Genomic DNA, 24,512 nt, shown 5'->3' on the forward strand with positions numbered 1-24,512 from the left:
ATTAGAATCTATTATAAAAGACAGGATACCAGAACTTCTGGAAAGCATTAATGGGATTAGACAAAGCCAGCACGTGATTATGAAAGGCCTAACAAATCTACTGGAGTTTTTTGAGGATGCAACAAGAATAGTAAGTAAGAGACTACTAATGGATATGGTGTACTTGGATTTTCAGAAGGCTTTTGATAACATTGCTCATAAGAGGTTAATGGGCAAAAGTTAAAGCACATAGATAGTGGCTATTATATTGTTATGTTGAGAATTGGTTGGCAGGCAAGAAGCAGAGAGTGGGAATAAATGGGTCTTTTTCTGAGTGGCAGGCAGTGATTATTGAGTTACTGCAAGGATCAGAGCCAGGGCTCCAGCCATTCACTATATATAAATGATGTGGATGAGGAACAACATGCAACATTCCCACATTTGCTGCTGAAACAAAACTGAGATGATTATGAGTTTTTTTTTTATTAGATTACTTACAGTGTGGAAACAGGCCCTTCGGCCCAACCAGTCCATGCCAACCCTCTGAAGAGTAACCCACCCAGACCCATTTCCCTCTGACTAATGCACCTAACACTATGGGCAATTTAGCATGGCCAATTCACCTGACCAGCACATCTTTGGACTGTCAGAGGATTCGGAGCACCCGGAGGGAACACACGCAGACTGGGTGGCGGTGGGGCGGGGGGGGGGGGGGGGGGGGGGGGGGTGCCAATGTACAAACTTCACACAGGCAGTCGCCCAAGGCTGGAATTGAACCTGGGACCCTGGTGCTGTGAGGCAGCAGTGCTAACCACTGAGCCACTGTGAGTTGTGAGATGGATTCACAGAGGCTTCAAGATCATTTAGACAAGTTGAGGTGGTGGGCAAATTTATGACAATTCTGTACAACATGGCTAAATGTGAAGTTATATACATGGTATGAGAAATAAAAAGGCAGAGAATTATTTAAATGGTGACCCAAGAGACTTGTGTCCTCATACACCAGTCAATGAAAGTTGACAGGCAGTTATAACAAGCAATTTGGAAGGCAAATGATATATTGGTCTTTATGGCAAGATGAGTTGAGTTCAAAAGTAGGAATGTCTTATTGATGTCCTACAGGGCCTTGGTGAAAAACATAGATGATAGCTATGATGTGGAGTTGCTGCTGTTGGACTGGAGTGGTCAAGATCAGAGGTCACATGATACCAGGTTATAGTCCAATAGGTTTTTTTTGAAATCACAAGCTTCCAGACCACCGTTCTTTCGTCAGGTGAAGGTTTTACCTAACGAAGGAGCAGCACTCTGAAAACTTAGGATTTCAATAAATCTGTTGGACTATCATGTGATTTCTCACCTTGATAAACATAGAAACTAGGAGAAGGCATTGGTCATTTGGATCTTTGAGCCTGTTCTGTCATTCAATGTGATCATGACTCTCTCGTGCCATATTCCTACTTTCTCCCCATATCTTTTGATGCCTTTAAGATGTAAACATGTAATTATCTCTTTCTTGAACATATTCAGTGACATGGCCTTCACGGTGTTAGAGAATTCCATCGGTTCACTATTCTTTGAGTGAAAACATTTTTCCTCATCTCAGTCCCAAACATTCTACCCCATATCCTAAGGCTAGATTACCCAGCAAGGGAAAATATGCTCCCTACATCTAGTCTATCCAGCCAATAGACAATAGACAATAGGTGCAGGAGTAGGCCATTCTACCGTTCATTATGATCATGGCTGATCATCCTCAATCAGTATCCTGTTCCTGCCTTATCTCCATAACCCTTGATTCCACTATCCTTGAGAGCTCCATCCAATTCTTTCTTAAATGAATCCAGAGACTGGGCCTCCACTGCCTTCTGGGGCAGAGCATTCCACACACCCACCACTCTCTGGGTGAAGAAGTTTCTCCTCATCTCTGTCCTAAATGGCCTACCCCTTATTTTTAAGCTGTGTCCTCTGGTTCGGGACTCACCCATCAGCGGAAACATGTTTCCTGCCTCCAGAGTGTCCAATCCTTTAATAATCTTATATGTCTCAATCAGATCCCCTCTCAGTCTTCAAAACTCAAGGGTATACAAGCCCAGTCGCTCCAATCTTTCAACATAAGATAGTCCCGCCATTCCAGGAATTGACCTCGTGAACCTACGCTGCAATCCCTCAAGAGCCAGAATGTCTTTCCTCAAATTTGGAGACCAGAACTGCACACAATATTCCAGGTGCGGTGTCACCAGGGTCCTGTACAGCTGCAGAAGAACCTCTTTGCTTCTATACTCAATCCCTCTTGTTATGAAGGCCAGCATGCTATTAGTTTTCTTCACTACCTGCTGTTCCTGCATGCTTGCCTTCATTGACTGATGTACAAGAACACCCAGATCTCTTTGTACTGCCCCTTTACCTAACTTGACTCCATTTAGGTAGTAATCTGCCTTCCTGTTCTTGCCACCAAAGTGGATAACCATACATTTGTCCACATTAAACTGCATCTGCCATGCATTTGTCCACTCACCTAACCTGTCCAGGTCACCCTGTAATCTCCTAACATCCTCCTCACATTTCACCCTGCCACCCAGCTTTGTATCATCAGCAAATTTGCTAATGTTACTATTATTACCATCTTCTATATCATTAATATATATTGTAAAAAGCTGCGATCCCAGAACTGATCCCTGCGGTACCCAACTGGTCACCGCCTGCCAATCCAAAAGGGAGCTGTTTATCACTACTCTTTGTTTCCTGTCAGCCAACCAATTTTCAATCCAAGTCAGTACTTTTCCCCCAATACCATGCACCCTAATTTTGCTCACTAACCTCCTATTTGGGACTTTATCAAAGGCTTTCTGATAGTCCAGGTACACTGCATCCACTGGATCTCCCTTGTCCATCTTCAGAGTTACATACTCAAAAAATTCCAGAAGATTAGTCAAGCATGATTTCCCCTTCATAAATCTATGCTGACTCTGATCTATTCTGTTACTGCTATCCAGATGTGTCGTAATTTCATCCTTTATAATTGACTCCAGCATCTTTCCCACCACTGAGGTCAGACTAACTGGCCTATAATTTCCTGCTTTCTCTCTTGCTCCTTTCTTAAAAAGTGGTACAACATTAGCCACCCTCCAATCCGCAGGAACTGATCCTGAATCTATCGAACTCTGGAAAATAATCACCAACGCATCCATGATTTCTCGGGCCACCTCCTTCAGTACCCTGGGATGTAGACCATCAGGCCCCGGAGACTTATCAGACTTCAGACCTAACAGTCTCTCCAACACCAATTCCTGGCAAATATAAATTCCCTTCAGTTCAGGTCCTTCAGCCATGTTACCTCTGGGAGATTGCTTGTGTCTTCCCCAGTGAATACAGATCTGAAGTACTAATTCAACTCTTCTGCCATTTCTTTGTTCCCCATAATATATTCCCCTGTTTCTGTCTTCAAGGGCCCAATTTTAGTCTTAACCATTTTTTTGCCTTTCATATACCTAAAAAAGCTTTTACTATCATCCTTTATATTTTTGACCAGTTTACCTTCGTACCTCATTTTTTTCTCTGCGTATTTCCTTCTTAATAATCCTCTGTTGTTTTTTAAAAGCTTCCCAGTCCTCTGTTTTCCTTTTCTCTTTTGACTTTATATGTTTCTTAACTTCCCTCGTCAGCCATGGCCACCCTGCCTCCTCATAGGATCTTTCTTCCTTTTTGGAATGAACTGATCCTGCATCTTCTGCATTATACCCAGAAATATCTTTTTAGAATTTTATATATTTCAATCAGGTCCCCTCCCAAGTTTGTGAACTCTCGATCAGTTGAACTAATCTTGCGAGCACGTCTAGAGTACTGCGTGCGGATTGGTCTCTCTCTAATTAAGAAAGGAAATAGCTGTCATACAGGGAGTGCAGCAGAGGTTCATCAGGCTGATACTGGGGATGGCAGAACTGTCCTATGAAGAGAAATTAGTTTGAACAGACCTAGTCCTGCTCATAGTTTCTATCTTTAAGGAAAGATAAATAGATTCTTGATAAGTAAAGGGGTGAACGGTTTTTGGGAATAAATGGGAATGTGGAATAATCAGAATTAACCATGACCGTATTGAATGGCAGAGCAGATCTGAGGGATTCAGTGGTCTCCATCTACTCCTAATTCACTTATCCATACATTTGTCATCCACTGCTGCCTAAGAGAGGCTGCTGAAGTTTTCTTTACAATGAGTTAACTGCATTTGATTCTCTTGACAAAGACTGGAAAATGAGCAGACAACTGTGCTAAGATTTCCAGCTTCACCATGGTATCTTAAATGCATCCACAACATTTAATAGCAACACTTAATACACAATATAATGCCTCTGCCCTATACTGGAACTGAAGGGATTCTACTTCTTCAATGTCCAGCTAATGTGTAACCACAGGCAACGAATCAAGTGTGCATACTGTGCAACATGGCCTTTGGTGTATAACCCATGCACATATTTGCAGCATGAGTACAATGACATTTGCCAACTGAACTGTGATAGAGCAAATCATTGGTATGTTGAATCAATGCTTTTGCCCACTGGGCCCCATTAGGGCAACACTACAAAGCAGACTTTGAAGCAGTCTGCTGCACGCTGCACAACCTCATGAAGATACAAGCTATACATCAAGGCGCTAAGAAGAAAAAAAGCATGTGAAGGAAAAAGAAGAAAAGAGGAAGTAACTTAGACCATCATGTTCTGTTGTGGCGATCCTTAAATAGTGGAATTGGAGTAACCATTAACAATCCCCCAATTACAGCAAAATGTTCTAGTCCTGGAGACAGTAGATTTAAAGATAGAAGGGAAATTTAACTGGGGTGGGAAAGAGGAGGTGGGGGTGAAATATGGTGAACCAGACCCCATCCACCAGAACTAATTCTAGGTGGGAGGCAGGATGACAAATAGTTGGGCTACCTAACTAGTCAGGGGATGGTGGTGGGGTTACAAAAGAGTCCCTAAAATCTAAACCAGTTTGTTCATGATTGAAGGACTGGACAAGGACATAATAGTGCCATTGTAAGCCATAGCCCTGCCCTTGCTTTCAGCCATCAAGTCCATACTCTGCCTATGATACCCACCAGACCCATAAGAACCATCGTACCCCTTCACAACATTCACCTGTACTCAGGTGGCCTCTCTGACTTGAGAGTCCTGCAGACATTGCCCTGGCATCAGCTACCTCCTCCTTTGTGGCAGTGCTATATGCTACAGCTGCCGGCTTCTGTTTCTGTATAATTGGCAGCTCCTGGCATCTCAGTTGGGGTCCTCATACCATTATAGTGCCCACCAGCTACCAACTAGGTACATGATTACTGGAAGATCCAGTTTTGCATTCAAATCCCAACAGGGCAAGATTTTCTACCTGCTAATCCGTCCTGCTTTCTGAGTTAGATTGAAAGCAGGAAAATACTGCCTAAAGCTTCTGTCACTGACTATCTCAGTGTCTGCTTGGCTGCAATACAAAAATAAAAGCCACCCTAAAATAAATATTCGCACATTTATGAATGAAATCATGCTATATTGTAACAAATCTCCAATCTCTTAGTGTTAATTTTCTGTCTGTCCATAGCTGGATTTGGCTAATGTTTTTAAGCAGTTATTTCAGTTGCTGCAGAATAGCTGGTGGAATGCTGCAGAATTTCACAAGAGGACACTGCTGATGGCCTTGGAGGATGACCTTGAGCAACTCTGGCTTTAGGCAACCTACTTACAAATTGCTCCAACTTGGAAAGGGTAGCAGCAATTGGGGGTCTCTAGCTGTCAGGCTCTAATAAGGGCACTGGAGTTTGGAAAGGGTGGGTGGATGAATTATGAATACTTAGAGAGGGGACAGCAAATTCGTCTGCATGAAGCCATGTATATTCACTAAGGTAGCAAAGTTGCAATTGTATTAATCTGCCAGAGGATAAATTGCTAAACTACTGTGACACCCTGAAAGGCTCGTTTTACAAAATAATCCCTATCCATGATGGCAGAAAGTTGTTTCCATAGCATCAAGTTGCTCTTACATGACAACAAGCTGATCTACCACCACAGGACAAATCATTAGATGGCTGCTGGTGCTGCAGTACATGCTGTAATGTTGATTATCAAACACCACAAAGTCCAAATTTGTCTAAGTAGAGATGACCACCACTAGCATGCTGGAAAAGGTAGGCTGTGTATGAATCCCTGTGCCAAGATGGTGTCAAACTCATCTGTGCTCCTGAACTGTCCATTGCACAGTTTCTGGGAGGCTTCCCAATCCATGAAGCATTTCATTGCACATGCTTATCATTCTTCTGCTATTGGCTACCCAAATGAGATTGAGTCTTCTTCAATGGAATCCATGTGTCATTTCACCTTCTGTCAATCTCACACAGGTAGATCTTGCCTTTTATTTCTCTAAGTATCAATGCTCATAGCTGCAGATGCAATATCTTCATATTCACAATACAGGCATGTATATCTGTGGAGAGAGTCCTCCCTTCGTGTGGATACAGGGCATCTCTTCTTTCCACCTCCTCCACCATCCTCCAGAAACCTTGGTGCCCAATGTTTTCAGTTGTGCAATTTCTTACTCTTTCCCACGTCAGAGTTTCTTCCACCATGAATCACACATAGCACCTGCTCCATGTAATGCCTTTCCCATTTAGCAGGCTAGCTTTGAGCAATACATACTAGCTTTAAGTATGCTCGTTCCTTAATAAACTTTGGTTAATGCTGGTTAAACACAGAGATATGTCATACCGAATAACAGCATAAAATTAAAGGGCTCTTGTGACACAGCGGTAATGTTCTTATCATTGAGCCATGAGGCCTAGGTTCATGTCCTGTCTTGGTGCGGCATGGTGGTTAGCACTGCTACCTCACAGCGCCAGAGACCCGGGTTCAATTCCTGCCTCAGGCAAGTGTCTGTGTGGAGTTTGCACGTTCTATCTGTGTCTGCGTGGGTTTCCTCCAGGTGCTCTGGTTTCCTCCCACAGTCCAAAAATGTGCAGTTTAGGTGAATTGGCCATGCTAACTTTCCCGTAGTATTAGGTGAGGGGGTAAATGTTGGGGGGTGGGTTGCTTTTCGGAGGGTCGGTGTGAACTCGTTGGGCCGAAGGGCCTGTTTCCACACTGTAAGTAATCTAATCTAATAACTGATCTGAGCAGGTTGGTTGAAAACATTAACAGAATGAAATTGCTATCCTGCTGCATTGTAATCCACAGGTATAGGTTAATCATGTACCATGATTCACATGCACAGTTTATTGGCTTATTCATTACAGCCCATCTTGTGATCAACTCAATAGTAACTAATTATTTAGCTATCTCTTTTAATATAATATTAGTTCTTATTGAATCTCTGTGATGTTTAAAATGTGAATCTAAAAACAATAGGCAATTTATTTTGTTTTATGGTGATTCAAAAAATATTCAGTAACGCACAAGTGTAGTTGGCTCATGACTAAGATCAATATCTACAGAGTATGGGAAAAGTAGGAAAATGTATAGGATCAGTTCCAGAATTCCTACTGTTCAGTGTTAGCATCAAACATTGGACTCAAGAATCAGAAGGTCAATTTCAATTTTGCAGAGAACTTCAAATTGGAATGTGTAGTATAGTGAGAAGAGGACTGTGACAAAATATATAAGTAAATACATGGAGAACTTGCAGGAGTGTGCAGTTAGCAAACAAACTTCAATGTAGATAACGTAAGGTGGTATGCTTGAAGAAGAAGAATAAGGAATTCAAATCTGAATGAATTAGAGGCAAATTGGGCACAATCACAAATCAGTTAAATTGACACCTCAGGCGATCAAGATGATAAAGCAGCAAACAAAACATTTGAGTTAATTTTTAATGGATAGAATTGAAAAGCAAATTAAGTTATGGTAATACTGTATAGAATCTTAATTAGAGTACACTAAAAATACTGTGATCAATTCTCACCTCTTTGCTACAGAAAGGAGATAAAGACACTGCAAGAAATAGTTACTGGGATGATACTAGAATTGAGTATTTGCTTCTATCAGGAAAGAATGAACAACCTGGACTCTTTTCTTCATACAAATAAAACCTGAAAGGTAACCTGTCAGAGGTCTGTAAAAATAAGAAAAGCTTTGCTCGGTATAGCAGATTTAGGGAAGGTATTTCCACTTGCAAAGAAAACTTGAAGTAGAAGTCATAAATATAGGATACATTAATAAATCCACCTGAGAATTCAGGAGAAGCTTTTTAATTCAGAGAGTTGTTAGAATAAGGGATTCACGGGTGCAAGGAGTAATTGAGGTGACTTACCACTTAAAAGAAAATAAACACATTGATATAGGAAGGAATTGAAGGATATATTGATGACGTTAAATGAAGGAGTGAGCAGCATCTTATGGAGCATTACGTTTTCAGGATGAGTTATCCATAATATGAATTTGTGCCATATCTAAACTGGACACAGACACATATATATGTACACAATATATTTTCAACATTTTGGGATGAGCATTATACAATGTGATGTACAGTGGCTACAGGAGGAATAGTTGTGTATTTACAAGGATCACATTTCTTAGAGAGGCCAAGTCTATTCAGAGAGAGATAACGTTTTTGGTTTTGGGTGTGGAAAATATATATTGGATTTGAACACTCACAGTCTCGTTGACACTTTACTTGGAACAACAGCCTTTGCCTTTTTCTCTTTCCTCTGAAACCCTGTTCATCAAAGTTAGTGAGTTATAAGACGACTTGAAAAACCTCATCACAATAAGTAGAGGGTTCCTAAAGCAGAATTTGAACTCTACACCACTGTCTCCAAATAAGTGAATTCAGTGAACCAAAACTGATCAAGGAAAATATTTCAGCTCCAATAGCTTATGTTAAAATGATTTCAGTTCCAAGTCAACATTTGAACAGTCTGTGAATAATTCTTGTATCTGAAACTAACTGTTTGTTATTTTCCAAAAAGGATATATTTTATGCATTCACACAGTTTATATATGCCTTTTGTTAATAATCTTTCCATCCTTGATCAAGTTTTGTTTGCAATAAAGTTGTTCTTTACTTGTTATTTAAAGAAGCTGGCTGACTTGATTGCAATACTGATTATATTCAGTTTGATATTGAAATAACTGCACAGAGACTAGTATTCCATCACCAAGTCACCCTTTATTTACATGTGCGCTGTACACTGACATTAGCCAGTGAACTCGGAGTCAGTCCCTGTACCAAGGATCTTCCAAATCTTCTGTTTCTATTTGTTGCTGAATGGCTCAGCTGAACAGCACCAAACAAGGATCTCATGGTCAATGAGACCCATCTGGTTTCAATCAGTACACCGTATATATAGATATAAAATTGGCAATCTCACTAATTTTTTCCACTTCAGTCTTCACAGTGATCAGTGGAAGAGTCAAAGTAATAATTAGTTCATCCTCTCCAAACTCAGTTGTGTATAAAACTACTACTGATAAACTTGTTGGACCAAATACTCCATTTCTGCCTTTCAGTTCTAAGTAACTTACTGAGCACTGGTTTAATAAAATTTTAAAATGCAAGAAAAATTGCCCAAGTTATTTTAATCATTTTATTATATCAGTCATGAAATAATTGTTTTGTGTGAAATATCCTCTCACTTGCTGTTTGTACCTTACAAACCATTTGAGTTCTCATATTTTCATAGAAAATACACATCTTTGAATCAAGCATGTTAAGTAAACCTTAATCTAAATTGTTGCAAGAAGCTGCAACATGTCAGCACCATTCTGACCATCAATTCACTACAGAATAATGTTTTAATAAGTATATAGTGGAATCAATTTCTAAGAAAAGATCACAGGCTAAAAAAATACAACCAATATATTAGCAGATAAACATTGAATACATTTGTACTATGTTCCTCTGTCCATTGTATAGGATAAGGCATATATTCTGCATTTTTAATTGGGTTGAGCTTCAAAATCTACAGATAAACATTGAATACATTTGTACTATGTTCCTCTGTCCATTGTATAGGATAAGGCATATATTCTGCATTTTTAATTGGGTTGAGCTTCAAAATCTACAGATAAACATTGAATACATTTGTACTATGTTCCTCTGTCCATTGTATAGGATAAGGCATATATTCTGCATTTTTAATTGGGTTGAGCTTCAAAATCTACAGTAAACACATTATCAACCAAGACAGTAAAATTCCATCCTTGAGCTATTATCTATCTTTACCCCAAATCACTTCCAATACAATGGAAACGCTTAACTACCAGATCAAAGTTCAGAGTATGCTGTTAGTAGTTCCTGATTGCCACCTACATAAACTACTCTGCTGCATGCAGAGGTGAAAACTTCCCAAACTCCTCACTTAGTGCATTTATTTCAGAATTCTCATCCACCCCTTTAAATCCCTTACCCACTGTTATTATGAATTCTCCTGTAGCTCCATGATCCTGGGTGCAGCCTCCATTCTTCCAACATTAAACATGTGATTTTCTCATCCCTGGAAGTGGTGAGGAAGGTGGTAAGATGATCAAATAATTAGGTTAGTTGGCCCAAAAAAATACACCCCTTCATCTTGCCATCTTCGTCATTGACATTGGGCAAGAAAGTCTACAAGCACCTTTTCAACCCATGACTAGCTAGGGCCCTTAAGATGCCAATTCACAGCCTTGAAAAAGCCTCAACTCACCAATGACATCATCTCAAGTGCAAAGAAAAGTAGCAGTTTTCCAACTGGGTAACGATTGGTGACCTACGTACTGGGTTTCGAAGGGCTCCCATTTTTCTCCAATGTAGGCCAATCAAGTGCTGAGTGCCACCCCTACTCTTGCCTCTGATCCCACCCCAGCCCCTACTCTCTGTGACTACCATGAAAAAACTGAAAGAGAGTTAATTATCTTCATGCTGTTTAAACCCCTGATATCAAGAATCCAGAAGCTGCTAGTCTTTGATGAAATGGTGAGACTTCAGCATTAAGGCGAGTGATTTGCCAGAAACATCCAGTCAGCATTTATGTGCCTTATGCAGCAAGAATTTACAACACTTAGTGGTGCTGGGCATCTGAATCTCAGCTGTAACTTTATTTGTTTCCATGCCCTTCTACTCTATTAGAAAGGTAAGTCAGGATGGTGCAATCAGAATTTAAGTAGATTAACAATGGCATATGGTGAGTTATTTGCTCACTTAAAATTTCCCAACTTGCTTTTCTCTTCTCACGTTAGGTCTGGGTCTTTTCCATAGAAAAATGATGTGCCATAATTTATTAAATTCATTCACTATATTCTTTGCTACAGAACCTTCAACTACACAAGTAAATCTTAAATCCAGTATTTATTCTCCTACAGTGATCCATTTGCCAGCTCTGCTGATGAGAGTACTGCAGAATCAACCTTTGGGATTGCTGGGAGTAAAAGCATATTGCAGAGGTTTGCCTCTGTAGAGTCCACAATATTGCAAACAGCTGCAGTGTATTATAAGGAAAGGAAATGTCGCTAAAAAATTGCCATCTCCTTGGCTAACAAGAATGCAGGTAGGAAAAAAAGAGTTATCAGTCAGAAAAAGTTAAAAATCACACAACACCAGGTTATAGTCCAACAGGTTTAATTGGAAGCACTAGCTTTCGGAGCGCCGCTCCTTCATCAGGTGTTGTGGAGGACACAATTGTGATGTACTCCACAACCACCTGATGAAGGAGTGGTGCTCCGAAAGTTAGTGTTTCCAATTAAACCTGTTGGACTATAACTTGGTGTTGTGTGATTTTTAACTTTGTACACCCCAGTCCAACACCGGCATCTCCAAATCAGACAGAAAAGTAATTATCAACAATTGTGGTGTCAGCTGATCTTGCCTCTGGGAGAAATGGGAGAAAGTGCAGCTGAGAATAAACAATGACTTCACTAAGTGTTGTAATGACTACAATACATAGACTATTTGTTTCGTAGATGACAACAACATGCAAAACAAAACGTAAACATTTTTTTGTCCTTCAGCGAATTATGAACCATTGGAACTCTCTTCCTAAAAGGGTGGTGAGGCAGAGTCCTTGAATAGAAGGCAGAGGTGGATATATTCTTGCTGAACAAAGAAGGTAAGAGGTTATCAGGGCTGGAGGGGAATGTAGATTTCAGGTTACAATCAAATCAGCCATGATTTTATTGAATAGCAGAGCAGCCTTGAGTGGCTGAATGGCCTTCTCCCGTTCCTGATTTGTATGTTTGTATTTTATTTGGACAAGTGCTGTCCCTTTAACCAAATCCCAAAATTTTCTTATGTTTCAGACAGAAGAGAGAGACAGATTGAACTACTTTTATCTCCACAGTTTCTGGCTGAAGCAGACGTGTCATTTCGAATAGGCTGTGATGTGGTTCACAAACCCTGCTTGTGAAATTAATTTTTAAAAATGACTGATGCAGCTGTGGCATAAGGGCTATAGGACCCTGGAGCAATTTTGCAACGATATTATGAAGCAGCACATCGCTGAGTATAAATAGCACAATATATACTAGTTGGAACATACTAGAACTCTAAATTGTGGAGATGTGTGCCTGATAAGATTGCAACATGGACAACAGAATAAGAAAAAGGTAGATTACTCTTATCTAATATAACTATAAGGTCAAAGCCTAATATATCTGTGTAGCAGTATTTGTATTAGTCTGTAATAAATGGTGTTACTTCTTTGATTAAGCCTGAAGACAGTTCTTCTCCTTGACCATTCTGTGAAGAACTCAAACACATAGTGCACATCAAATTTCATGATGAAAGAGCAGAACCTCTATGTTGGGTTTAAATCAAGTGTTATTTATTCACATTCAAAGACGAGATGGTCTTCATAACTTCACGTATGCAAATACACAAACACACAAGAAAAAAGAAAATAATTGAGTTCACCTATATGAATATTAAAACTTAAAGTGTAGGCATTAATTCAAATGATTATCAGAGTCTAGATGTTCTTTTACTTGAAAGATAGAGTACAGTTGAGTCTAAAAGACTGAAGGCAAGATGATGCACAATTCCTTTAAAGTTTGATGATGTAGCAAGATGATATTTGTAAACAGGGAATCAATCCCCTTTGCAGATGGATGCAAAATAAATTTTAGAACTAGGTTTTAAGGAGACATGGACTTGCGAAAGGCTTACCTATCAGCTGAGAGTGCAGTTGCTGTTCACTATTTTGATGTTAAAAGCAGAATCCTATCTAGGGCAGGCTTACTGTTAGTCTAGAATTTGGCAGTATTGTTACTAGTGGATTAGATTCTCAACAAGGTCAAGGTTTGAATTTTAATCAATCGAAATCTGCATCTCCTTTCTAACTGATTAAAGGTTTAATGGAAGGGAGTCAGACATTTTGGGTTTATTCAATACATTTGCATCAGTTGTATGACCCTTTGGCCTTTTACTTTTAAATTCTGTGTCTGATGCCTCATCTCTCAGTACACCTGATGAAGGAACAATACTTCAAAAGCTAGTGTTTTCAAATAAACCTGTTGTTGTGTAATCTTTGACCTTATCCAACCCAGTCCAACACCAGCACTTCCATGTCATAGATTCTTAGTAGGTTGTAGATTGGAAAATTTATGGTATCTTCCTCAGTGAAAACAGATTCAACAGATACATCTTACGCACATTCAAATAATATTGGCTATGATGACATTTCAGTATTTGGTAAGTTAGGGCAAGAAATTTCACTGGACCTTGTCATGAAAATCTCTCCAAAACGTTTGACACAACTCACACTTGACCAAAAAAAGTAAAATGAAGCCAAAAGTAATCATCCAGCTTCTCTGCTATTTCTTTATTCGCCATTCTAAATTCTCCTTCTAAAGACCCACATTCATGTTAGCCAACCATGTTCTTTTTATGTATCTTTCAAAGCTTTTACAGCACATTTTTGTATTTCTTTCTAGATTACAATCAAATTCCATTCTCCCTTTCCTTTTCAGTTTCTTGGCCCTCCTTCATGGTATTGCCATAACCTCCCATAATCAGTTCTACTCTTATTTCTGGCATCTTTATAACCCTTAACTTAATTTGTCAACAATAGTTGATTAATATGTTTTGAGTTTTTGTATATTGAAGGAATATATATTGCTGCCAGCTACGGAATAGTTCTTTAAACAGTGTCCATTGTCTGTATATAGTAATGCTTTTTAATGTTTTTTACAATCAAATGCATGCTTCATACCTTCATAATTTCTCTTATTAAAATTTGACACCATTTTTCAAATTAAACTACTTCACTTTCAAACACTATATAAAATCTGGTCATATTGTAGCACACATCCCTAAAAACTTTTTATCAACAGCTTTATTAGTTAGCCCTTTCTCATTATATAATACTCATCTAAAATTGCCTGTACTCTGGTCAGCTTTCAACATACTGCTCGAGAAAATGATCCTGACCATACCTCCAGAAGCCCATCCTTCACCTCTTTAGTGCTGAATTGGTTTACTTATTTTAAAACAATTATACCATTTTTGTAATTAACATGTTCAGAGATGTTATTATACATGTCTGGAGCAGGTGGGACTTGAACACTGGCTTGCCGGTCCAGAGATAGGGACTGTACATTTGTGCCACAAGATGGGCCGAATGGCCTCTTTCTGGGCTGTAACAACTCTGTGATTCATGACATGGATATGTTCCAAAATGTTTTAAAGTGCTGAGATGGTGCAATTTATGTCAGAATGTATCAAATGCAGCAGACAATTTTCAATGTAGTGCCACAAGATCTTATGTATCCAGCTGATAGTATAGATAGGATCACAGCTTAAAATCTAAACTGAGACGGCATCTCCATCAGTACTGCACAGGAGCATCAAACTATGTCATCACGACTCAGCGTTGAGACAAAAACCTTCTGATTCAGAGGCTAAGAATCATGCTACTGTGTAACAGACTGCATATATTTTTTTAAAATTCCATTAGGTGTCTTAGGAAATGTGTTGTTTACACATGTGAAGCAAATGAGTTTTACTCTTCTTGTCACATGCTTAAACATTTTTGCTTTCCTTGTGCCACTGGTTCTTCATTTACATAGTCAATATATATTATGTACTAATGGCAAGTCAATTTTACTAACATCATATAAATAAAATAGAAGTGGCATCTCTGTATCTCAAGATGCTGCAATATGATCAGTATTATTTCAATGGCTAAGTCTCACTGAATGTACTTCATATGTAAATTAATTCCAATAAAACACAAAGGTACTAGCCCATGGATATCATGATAATTTCAAACAGTTATGTCTGCAGAATTGAAAGGGTCTACAGAATTATGTCCCACTGGACTAATTTTATCTGTGTTTTCCGTGTTTTTCTCATTCGCATTTGTATTTATTCCCATTGGGTTAATACCTGTTAAAACAACTGACAAAGGAAATGCATATAAAGTGCATTAAACACCCAAATGTTAATCTTCATAGAGCGGAATTTCAAGGCCTCAGTCTGTCTTGGCATTTCATTCTTTCTTTCATTCATGTGCTGTATCGTGAATAGAGATGGTCCTTACATGATCTCTCTTTTCAACAGATTTTTTTTGTATATTGACTGAGACTTTAATTATGACTGTAAAATGTCTACTCACAAGCATCTGAATTAAATACCATACAGTCCAGTCTATAAATGATTGTGTAGCTCTTCCCCATTTTTGCTTTGATACTCTCAGTCATTGATTTAAAGTGACTAAGTCGAACACCCATTTTATTTCAAGGCATTCTCGCATTTTTGCCAATATTTTGTGAATCACTTTACACAATTTTATCCATTAATAATTAGAGACATTGATTTGCAAAGACTGAATAAATTAAATCCCATTTGCATTAATTAGAATTTCAGGACTTTTGGAACTGTTTTGAAGGTATGCAATTCATTCCATTGTTGTTTAAAAAAATAGAAACTAGTTATCATAATCGTTCAGAGTAATACTTTTGATATTTTGAAAGCTCCCCTGCTCCATATTCTTAAGCTTGTACTTTGTCATGTCTGTTTCTATGTCATTTTTTTATTCATTCACAGATTTTGGAGCCACTGGCAAAGCTTACATTTATTTCCCATCTCTAATTGCTCTTGAGAAGGTGATAATGAGCACTTTTTTGAATGCCATAGATGACAAGCCAGACTATTGCAGAGGATAAATAAGAGCCAACCTGGAGTCACATAATGGCCAGACATTAAAATGATGGTGGATTTCCTCCCTTAAAGGATATTGTTGGAAATAAATGGCCTGTATTTGTATTTTCCTGTATGTACCTGCACCAATGCTTTTGAATTTGCTTTTGTGTAGATATTTACATGTAATAAATGTGCTATCATTTCTGTAAACATGCCTCAGTTCCTATGTATCTGCCTGCATTCATATATGTATGTGTATCCATGTATTTGTGACTGTTTTTATGTATGCATTTGCTTCAAAATATATCATTGTAGTAATTATCTGAAATTGCAAGCGTAAGATCAGAGATGCAATGTTGTCAAGTAAGATCCTATTAAATTTAGGGTCGAAGTGCTGGGGATTGGAGATTTAGTGATGTTTGAGGTTACTGAGAGACAGAATAATGATTGCAGATTTATTGAAAATGAAAATGTTGAGTCTGGAGGAAGGGAACCTGCAAACGAAAATCCATGACTCTATAATAATGTTATTAGCTATTCATATCTAATGAGATGGCCTACATTCCAAGGTATTAAGGAATGTGGTGGCAGAGATAGTGAAACCATTGATTACATTCTTCCAAAATTCCCTGAGCATGGGAAAAGTTCCAGTGGATTGGAAAAATGCAAATGTAATGCCCTTTTTCAGAAAGGGAGGGAGGTAATATGTGGGAAATTATAGAACTGTTAGTTTAACATCTGTTGTTTGGAAAGGGTTAGAATCAATTACCAAGAAAGTAGTATCAGGACATTTGAAAAGTCAAAACGCTATCCATCAGAGTCACCATGTTTTTATAAGGACAAATCATGCTTGACTAATTTGCAAGAGTTCTTTGAAGATGTAACACGTAATTATATAATGGGAATCCTGTAGATGTAATCTATCTGGACTTCCAAAAGGTGTTTGATAAGATGCCACACAAAAGGTTAATTCACAAGGTTAGATCATATGGGATTGCAGGTAATTTATTAGCCTGATAGGTGACTGGCTGATGGACAGAAGACAGAGAGTCGGGAAAAATGTTTTCTTTTCTGGAATGCAATAAGAAACTAGTGGGGTGCCACAGGGCTCAGTCTTGGACCCCAGCTATTTACAATCTCCATTAATGACTTGGATGCAGGGATAGAACGCTCCAGAGCCAAATTTGCAGATGACACAAAAATAGCTGGGACAGTGAATTGCAATGAGGAAATAAGAACCTTACAAATGGTTATAAGTAGGTTAGGAGAGTTGGCCAAAATGTGGCAGATGGAGTTTAATGTGGATAAGTGTGAGGTCATGCATTTTGATCAGAAAAATGGGAAGGTGACCTATTATCTAAATGGGGAGAGACTTTGGGGTGCTTTGGTACAAAGGGATCTGGGCGTCCTTGTTCATGAATCACAGAAAACTAACATGCAGGTACAGTAGATAATAAAGAAAGCAAATGGAATGTTGGCTTTTATAGCTAAGGGAATAGAAAATAAAGGTACTAAGTATTTTTGCAACTATACAAGGTATTGGTGAGAACACACCTGGAGTATTGTGCATAGTTTTGGTCCCCTTATTTGAGGAAAGATGTCGTGGCATTGGATGCAGTTCAGAGGAGGTTGGCTAGATGGCTTCCAGAGATGAAGGGTTTGTTGTATGAAATGAGATTGAACAGTTAAGGCCTATACTAGCTGGAATTTAGAAGAACGATGGGGAGATCAAATTGAGGTATTCAAGATGATAAAAGGTGTGAACAAAACAGGCACGGAGTGGATGCTTCCTCTTGTGGAGCATTCTATGAAGCGAGGTTATAGTCTTAGGATAAGGGATAGTAAATTTAAAACAACAGTGAGGAGAAACTATTTCTCCTAAAAGGTTGTGAATTTGTGGAATTCGCTACCCGAAAGAGCAGTGGCTGCTGGGACAGTGAGTAAATTTAAGGAGGAGTTCGATGGAATTTTAATTGGTAATGGGTTGAAGGGGTATGGGGAGAAGGCAGGGAAATGGGGGTGAGGAGCATATCAGAGCTGAAAATGTGTTGCTGGAAAAGCGCAGCAGGTCAGGCAGCATCAAAGGAACAGGAGAATCGACGTTTCGGGCATAAGCCCTTCTTCAGGAATGAGGAAAGTGTGTCCAGCAGGCTAAGATAAAAGGTAGGGAGGAGGGACTTGGGGGAGGGGCGTTGGAGATGCGATTGGTGGAAGGAGGTCAAGGTGAGGGTGATAGGCCGGAGTGGGGTGGGGACGGAGAGGTCAGGAAGAAGATTGCAGGTTAGGAAGGCGGTGCTGAGTTCGAGGGATTTGACTGAGACAAGGTGGGCGGAGGGGAAATGAGGAAACTGGAGAAGTCTGAGTTCATCCCTTGTGGTTGGAGGGTTCCGAGGCGAAAGGTGAGGCGCTCTTCCTCCAACCATCGTGTTGTTATGGTCTGGCAATGGAGGAGCCCAAGGACCTGCATGTCCTTGGTGGAGTGGGAGGGGGAGTTGAAGTGTTGAGCCATGGGGTGGTTGGGTTGGTTGGTGCAGGTGTCCCAGAGGTGTTCTCTGAAACGTTCCGCAAGTAGGCGGCCTGTCTCCCCAATATCGAGGAGGCTACATCAGGTGCAGCAGATGCAATAAATGATGTGTGTGGAGATGCAGGTGAATTTGTGGCGTATATGGAAGGATCACTTGGGGCCTTGGAGGGAAGTAAGGGGGGAGGTGTGGGCACAAGTTTTGCATTTCTTGCGGTTGCAGGGGAAGGTGCCGGGAGTGGAGGTTGAGTTGGTGGGGGGTGTGGACCTGACGAGGGAGTCACGGAGGGAGTGGTCTTTTCAGAACGCTGATAGGGGAGGGGAGGGAAATATATCCCTAGCGGTGGGGTCCGTTTGGAGGTGGCGGAAATGACGGCGGATGATACGCTGTATATGGAGGTTGGTGGGGTGGTAGGTGAGGACCAGTGGGGTTCTGTCCTGGTGGCGGTTGGAGGGGTGGGTTCAAGGGCGGAGGAGCGGGAAGTGGAGGAGATGCGGTGGAGGGCATCGTCGATCACGTCTGGGGGGAAATTGCAGTCTTTGAAGAAGGAGGCCATCTGGGTTGTACGGTATTGGAACTGGTCCTCGTGGGAGCAGATGCGGCGGAGACGAAGGAATTGGGAATATGGGATGGCGTTTTTACAGGGGGCAGGGTGGGAGGAGGTGTAGTCTTGGTAGCTGTGGGAGTCGGTCGGTTTATGGTCAATGTCCGTGTTGATTTGGTCGCCCGAGATAGAAATGGAAAGGTCTAGGAAGGGGAGGGAGGAGTCTGAGATGGTCCAGGTGAATTTGAGGTCGGGATGGAAGGTGTTGGTAAAGTGGATGAACTGTTCAACCTACTCGTGGGAGCAGGAGGCAGCGCCGATACAGTCATCGATGTAGTGGCGGAAAAGGTGGGGGGGTGGTGCCAGTGTAACTGCGGAAGATGGACTGTTCCTCCTAAGCGGAGGAAAACGTGGGGGGTGGTGCCAGTATAGCTGCGGAAGATGGACTGTTCCACATAAGCAGAGGAAAAGGTGGGAGGTGGTGCCAGTGTAGCTGCGGAAGAGGGACTGTTCCACATAAGTGGAGGAAAAGGTGGGGGTTGGTACCAGTGTAGCTGCGGAAGATATCAGCCATATCAGTGAGGAGCATATCAGCCATGACCGAATGGCGGAGCAGACTTAATGGGCCAAATGACCAAATTCTGCTCCTATTACATATGAACTTATAAGGAGATGCATACCTGTAATATTTGCGACACTCAGAATTATTGGTATAGATCAGTAAATTTTGCCAGTCCATAGCTATCATTGTGAAATCTGATTTACTCTTTACTTCATTATCAAGACTATCAACCACAGGCCAAAGCAAAATTAGTGCCTCAGTTCTAATGGGGCTATTTAGAAAGAATTCTGCGTTAATGAACATTTTCATTGCAACCTATTGCTTTGGAGCTCAATTTTGCAGATTCAACCATGTAATGTAATAATCTTATTCAGAGGTACTTCCTTTTAGATACACTGTTGAAATGAGAGTGAGCTCAAGGGAATGCTAACTTCAAGAAAATGACCTCACTCATATGAATAGAAAAGGATGTGTTAGCATGCATAGGTCTGATATCTCGCACTCATATTTCCCTTCTGACAAGAAAATAAGAGCTTTTGGATCACTGCTCCTTCACTAAGTTAAAAATCACACAACATCAGATTATAGTCCAATAGGTTTATTTGGAAGCACTAGCTTTCAGAGTGTTGCTCTTTCATCATCCTGCTTTCTTACATTTCTGCAGAACCGTAATGTCTGTGTCAATATGTGCAATCTTCTTGGAGATCCTCTCCATTTTGAGCCAGCAGTTAGTGTTGTCGATGGTAGCCATAATGTGGAAGAGCCTTCATCAAGTAGTTGTCACAAGACACAGAATTTATATAAAAAAAGATGATAGTGTACAGAGAAACAGAGTTAATGTTTTGAGTCCAGTATAACTCTTTTTCAACACAATAACTCTCTTTCTCTCTTCACAGATGCTGCCAGACATGCTGAGTTCCTCTAGTGCTTTCTGATGTTTAATTTAGCTTTTGTTCTTTTTTTTGTTCCAGTGGTGACATGTAACATCTTAGAGAGTATCACAGAATTGGCTTTCTTCTTGCTTTCTCCGGAGGTGACTTTAACCTCAAAAATCAATAATAGCATGCAGCAAAAAGACGTAAGGTGTAATTTTGTCAGTGGCACTTGGTTCCTGTTGTTCACTGTCTTACTGTTTCCTATCTTAGATTAGATTAGATTAGATTACAGTGTAGAAACAGGCCCTTCGGCCCACCAGTCTCTTCCTTGTCCATGCCCCTTTCCCTATCTTCTGCCTTCCCTTGGATTCCTCTTCCACTCCTCTATGCCCCTGACTGCAATCCACACACACGTTATGGCCATTGACCAACCCTTGCCTCCGTGCGACTGCCATTTGCCTGTTTCCTTTCCTTGTACTATCTTAACTGTAATTGCAATGAAAATTTAAAGTGCTGATTATGGGAGACCTGAGGAATTCCTCAGTGGCAGCTTATTTTTTTGTGGTGAAACCTGTTGTCAGCTGCTAATACAGCAGGTACAAGTGTGTTATAAAAGCATCTGTTGATCTTGCATCAAAGACTAATCTTGCATCCCAAAAACATTATAATCGACCTAAGGCTTGTGAATGTAATTGTGACACAGGTGTTTAGCAAATATAAATTTCACTTTAATATATTTCACACTACATTGGCTTCATATTATCCACATGCACATCACCATTATTTGTTGAGACTAACTTAGTCCTGAAGCTGACTGTAATGGCATACCTCAATGCTGGCACGCATAGATAATTATAGAGGAGTTAAGATTTCCTTTTTGGTCATTTTGGTCTTTTTTTATTGAATTTTGATTATTGTGTCCAGCTTTACACTCATCACTCTGTGGCATATTGCTGAACATTCAGGCTTAGCTGGTCCTCCCTACTATGTGATGGAAAGGAGATTGTCTGATCTCACTCTCACTGTGGACAAGTGAACCATTGTAGGAGAACTCAAAGCTCTGCAAGGACACTGTCAGCCAATACCCTGAGATGGGCACACTGACAGTACTGGAACTGCTCTTTACTCCTCTCATTTTCTGATTTTGTCATAATAATGCCATCACGCTCCATTCCCAACAATACTCAGAGCACCAGTCTCTTCCTTGTCCATGCCCCTTTCCCTATCTTCTGCCTTCCCTTGGACTCCTCTTCCACTCCTCTATGCCCCTGACTGCAATCCACACACACGCTATGGCCATTGACCAACCCTTGCCTCCGTGCGACTGCCATTTGCCTGTTTCCTTTCCTTGTACTATCGAGTTAAATAAGGAAATCCACTGAACCTACAAACAATTGCACAAAGCCAACTGGTGCACACCACCCGGATGACATAAGATTCATGAATTTATCCTGAAGGCAAGTCATTATTTAAAAAGGTTTCACAGCCCTGAGTTTGCATGTTATATAAATATAAATATTTAACCAGTATCAGCCCACCATAGAATAGTGTGAGACTTGATACACCACAAACATGCCATTTCATTTTTGCATCTCAACCTGCCATCAGAAAATGGTGATTTTGCATCCCAGCAAATTAATCACACTGTTCGGTATGATTTCCACTCTTACAAGTTCCATGACATTCTCCCTGGGGTGAAAAAAGACACATTATGAATACAAAATTGAATGGTAGTGAATTAATTCCAATGGAAAAGAAAATCAGATTTGATGTAAAATGATCTGCTAATTCGCAATGAATCAATTTTGTACAATTGGTAAAGAAAACTTTCATCTTTATAACAGGGTAATTTTTTGTATCATTACTGAATTACTTGGACTCCACTGGGACAGATATTCTCTCCATATCACATCTGCAGAAGATTAAAGGAAACTGGGTGCTATAACAGAGGAGAGTTTCTTTTATAACTGCAGGACTTGAACATTTAAAGGGAGCAGCATATTTGTGTGGCAGAGTTGCACAATACAAAGAGTCATTATAGAAGGATAAAACATGAGCCCCATGCTATTGAATTTCCAGACCAAAGGAGAGATTGCACAAAGAAAGACACTGAGACAGACCACTGGAAAAGATACCAATGGGAGAAACTAGAGAAAGAAGCCCGATAGCAGTACGAGCTGTTATTTGCAGGTTGTGGACAGTGAGACCTCAAGGAAGCCTTAGGAGCTATAAGCTGCAGTTAAAAGTCATGTTGGAGCTCAGGGAAAGTCTAAGAGCTGATTGGTACAGTTTTGGTTCATCAGGAGCTGAGAGGGCAATGGTAGATCATTGACTCTGTGCTGCTGGCTGATGGGGCAAAGGTAACCCTCATAACAAATAATATCAGTTCAGAATTGCTGAACAGTGGAAGTTTACCTGTGAGCTAGTGCTGGACTGAAGAGGAATGTAGTGTTTGAAAAGGATATTGAATCCATGGGAGGTGAGTAAATGTTGATGTGGTTTGAGACAGAATGGCATTGAAAAGAAACTCAGCTTAATCTATACATGTAAATAGTTGAAATCCCTCAGGAGAAAGACAAAGTTTTAACAGTATTTTATGATTCAAAGTGATTATTGATGTCTGAGTGGATTGATGGCAGATCCATGGGATTTGACTTGATGACATTATCCTTTAATGTGCAGGGTAGTCTGTTTGGTCAAAGTTTATTTGATAATATGTATATGTACATTCTGTTAATAAAGGATGTTAGAGTAGAAACTAGATATTGTAGATTGTTAATTTTTAAGTTTGTATAGTAAGGTTTATTTCACTTGTTTAAAAACTATGGAACCTTGTGGCATTATTGTTAGTAAGTGCTTCAGATTTCAAACATTTTTCACCATCAACAAAAATATTGTGAGCTCCTAACCATTGGGTCTTTACAGTACAGAAGGAGGCCATTTGGCCAATCAAGTCATGCACCAACCTTCTGAAGATAATCCCACCTAGAACTACCCCACCCTATCCCTGTATCCCTGCATAAGGTAGGGGAATGGGTCTGGGTGGGTCACTCTTTGAGGGTTGGTGTGGACTTGTTGGGCCGAATGGCCTGTTTCCACACTGTAGAGATTCTTAGCCCTAAGCAGGCATCCAACAGTGGGGTGCAATGTCCAGTTTTCCTTTATACCTCACCTCTATCAAACTTGCTTATGTAATGTGGCAGAGTCATAAACAGGTTTTGCACCATTTTCTGATCTACCAATTACCAGTTTATTTTTGGTTACTATCCTACAAAAACATTCACAACTATCCATACATTTCTGACGTTTGCAGGACAGATTAATAGGATGGTCAGAAGGCATATGGGACATTTGCCTTTATCAGTCATGACATTGATTATGAGGTTATGGTGAAGTGTCAAAATTTTGGTTAGTCCACAGTTCAAGTACAATCTGCAGTGTTATGGACTAGACCAAGCTCCCTCAAAATATATTAAGAAGACTTTCTTATTTTAAAGGTAAGGTAAGTGTAAGATATTATGTTCCTGATGCAATTCGATTGATCAAACTACTTGACTTTAAACAAAACACACTTTATTTTTATACCACAGTTAAAATACAGACAAAATAACAAGAAAAGAATTTGCTTAACTGTACCTCTATCAAAATGCTTAACATAATAATAGATATATTAACTGGTGCAGTAGACAGTGAAGAAGGTTACTTCAGTGTACAATGGGATCGTGATCAGGTCGACCAATGGGCCGAGGGGTGGCAGGTGGAGTTTAATTTAGATAAATGTGAGATGCTGCATTTTGGAAAAGCAAATCAGGGCAAGACTTATACACTTAATGGTAAGGTCCTGGGGAGTGTTGCTTAACAATGAGACCTTGGAGTGCAGGTTCCAAGTTCCTTGAAAGTAGGTAGATAGGATAGTGAAGAAGGCGTTTGGTTTGCTTGCCTTT

The 24,512-nt window shown here is 40.0% G+C and overlaps 1 long non-coding RNA gene across 45 annotated transcripts in view; it reads left to right on the forward strand.

Moving 5' to 3' along the window:
• LOC148151959 (uncharacterized) overlaps nt 1-24,512 on the forward strand; it is a 450,140-nt gene that overhangs the window by 201,291 nt on the left and 224,337 nt on the right. For 8 of the 45 annotated variants that reach the window (XR_015761124.1, XR_015761116.1, XR_015761102.1 and 5 more), the window contains 4 exons: nt 7,925-8,045; nt 11,937-12,034; nt 12,225-12,530; nt 15,970-18,015. The exons of 11 other annotated variants lie outside the window; for them this stretch is intronic. This is a non-coding gene — a long non-coding RNA (uncharacterized LOC148151959). Of the gene's footprint in view, nt 1-7,924; nt 8,046-11,291; nt 11,477-11,936; nt 12,035-12,224; nt 12,531-15,969; nt 18,016-24,512 lie in introns of those variants that run through there. 26 more of the 45 variants (XR_015761127.1, XR_015761112.1, XR_015761123.1 and 23 more) reach the window with 12 other exon arrangements.

Source organism: Chiloscyllium plagiosum, unplaced genomic scaffold (genome assembly GCF_037043375.1).
Source record: "Chiloscyllium plagiosum isolate Xiang-an unplaced genomic scaffold, Cpla_swu_hap1 HiC_scaffold_2, whole genome shotgun sequence".
Lineage (NCBI taxonomy): Eukaryota > Metazoa > Chordata > Chondrichthyes > Orectolobiformes > Hemiscylliidae > Chiloscyllium > Chiloscyllium plagiosum.